Genomic DNA, 2,262 nt, shown 5'->3' with positions numbered 1-2,262 from the left:
CTCCAAAGCCACAGAGAAATCCTGCCTCGAAAAACAAAAACAAAAAACAAAAAAAGATTGTACAGATCCATTAAATCACAACCTGGAATAAAGAACTTTTACAATTCAATTGAAAATGAGCACAGGATGCCAGGGGGTAGTGGCACATGCCTTTAAACCCAATACTCCAGAGGTAGAGGCAGGCAGATCTCTGTGAGTTTGAGGCCAGCCTGGTCTACAGAGCGAGTTCCAGGACAGCTAGGGCTACACAGAGAAACCCTGTCTCGAAAAAAAAGGGCAGGGGCCAGAGAACAGCTCAGCAGTTAGGAGCACTGGCTGCCCCTCTAGAAGAGCTGGGTTCAATCCCTAGGATCCACATGGCAGTTCACGACTGTCTGTAGCTCCAGTTGCTGCTCTGACACCCTCACACAGACAGATATATGTAACGACAAAATACCAATGCACATAAAATAAAATTTAAAAAGTTTCGAAAAATGAGCAAAGGAGGGGTTGACACAGTGATTGAGTTGGTAAAGCTGAAAGCCTGACAACTGAGTGCCACCACAGAACCCACATGTTTGAGAACAACAAGTGTGTGTGTGTGTGTGTGTGTGTGTGTGTGTGTGTGTGTGTGTGTGTACGCGCGCACACACATACACAAAATAAGTGTAATTTTTAAAGGAAAGAGCAAAGGGGCTGTATGTGGCAGCAGATGCCTGTAATCTCAGCACTTAGGAGGTGGCAGCAGGAAGATCAGGAGCTCAAGGCCATCCTTGCCTATATGATCCTATCTCAAAACACCTAAACCAAAACAATAAGGTGATGGGGAGCAAAGTATTGGAGTAGGCATTTCACCAAAGATGGCATCCAAGTCGATAATAAACACAGGGAAAGATGTTCACTATTAGTGTTTAGGGAAATGCCTGAACAAGCAAAATCGCAGCAAGGTTTTCATTGCCTTGGGGGAGGCTACACTGAGAAAGAGAGGCAGTGGCTGCGTGAATGTGGAGAAATGACAATCCTCATGTATTGCAGGAGTGGAAAAGTAGCACAACCAATTTGCAGACAGAAATACCACTCCTGGCATCAATCTACATGAGACATATGAAAGCATATGTCCACATAAAGACTTGTGTTGTTCAAGTCTGCATCAGTGTTGCCAATAACAGGCAAAGGGTAGAAACAATCCATGTGGCTGTAACAATGAAGCAGAAGGTGGGATACCCACATCCTATCATCCCTTCATGCATTATCTTCCTACCAAAAGCCATGGATTACTAATAGATACTACAATATGGATGAACCTTTAAAATATTAGTATCATTGAAGGAACCTAGCATCGAAACAAACAGAAAACCTAAACACTGTATGATTCCATTTTCATGGAAGTCCAGGAAGACCGAATTCATAGTGCTAGTGGCTGCCCGCAGCTGTCTGGGTGAGAAAGTTGTAAGGCTTGGTTGTGCTGTTGGTTGCCCCACTAAGTTAACTACAACTCATTAGATTGCTCATTTTTTTTGAGCCAGGCAGGACTTTATTCAGTGGTCTAAAAGAATGTAAAAACAGTGGTTAGATGGCACGAAGAAGGTGCCAATGCCTTAACCATATGCGTGTTGTTAGGCCCAAGGGCCTCTTCCATCCTTGTCAAGGGAAGTGCTAACCTTCTCTCCTTTCATACAACACTGGATTGCTCATTTTTTTTGTTTTTTGTTTTTTTTTTTCGAGACAGGGTTTCTCTGTGGCTTTGGAGGCTGTCCTGGAACTAGCTCTTGTAGACTAGGCTGGTCTCGAACTCACAGAGATCCGCCTACCTCTGCCTCCCAAGTGCTGGGATTAAAGGCGTGTGCCACCAACGCCCATCTTGGATTGCTCATTTTTAAAGGGTGAATTTGCTAGTATACCCCAATGAAGTAGTTTTAGCATTTCAAGCTGCTGAACTATCAGCTAAAAGATTCTTGGAAAGAGGGAATCATTGTCTTCAGTTGGACCCCGATTGCTGACCCCACCAAACTCCGAAGGAGAGCTCCAAACCCATGGGCGTTCAGCTGGCTCTGGTTAAAGTTAGTGGGTCACAAAACAAAATGAATATGACACAGTAGTTGGCAGGGAAGATGGGGAATACACCTGGAAATGGAAGACTGGTCAGTATTCATGAGGTACATATGTGAACACATCAGAGAACAAATTGAAATTTAAAAAAAAAAAAATAGCGCTGGGCGGTGGTGGCACACACCTTTAGTCCCAGTACTCGGGAGGCAGAGGCAGGTGGATCTCTGTGAGTTC

At 44.3% G+C, this 2,262-nt stretch overlaps 1 non-coding gene across 1 annotated transcript; it reads right to left on the bottom strand.

The window, feature by feature from the left end:
* Window positions 1-1,536: 1,536 nt before the first annotated feature.
* Window positions 1,537-1,662, bottom strand: LOC113837770. Its single transcript, XR_003488484.1, has one exon. It is a non-coding gene; the product is annotated as a U6atac minor spliceosomal RNA (small nuclear RNA).
* Window positions 1,663-2,262: the final 600 nt, after the last annotated feature.

This window comes from Cricetulus griseus, chromosome X (genome assembly GCF_003668045.3).
Source record: "Cricetulus griseus strain 17A/GY chromosome X, alternate assembly CriGri-PICRH-1.0, whole genome shotgun sequence".
NCBI lineage: Eukaryota > Metazoa > Chordata > Mammalia > Rodentia > Cricetidae > Cricetulus > Cricetulus griseus.
The sequence above is the reverse complement of the archived record's forward strand: the minus strand, read 5'-3'. Positions and strand labels throughout refer to the sequence as shown.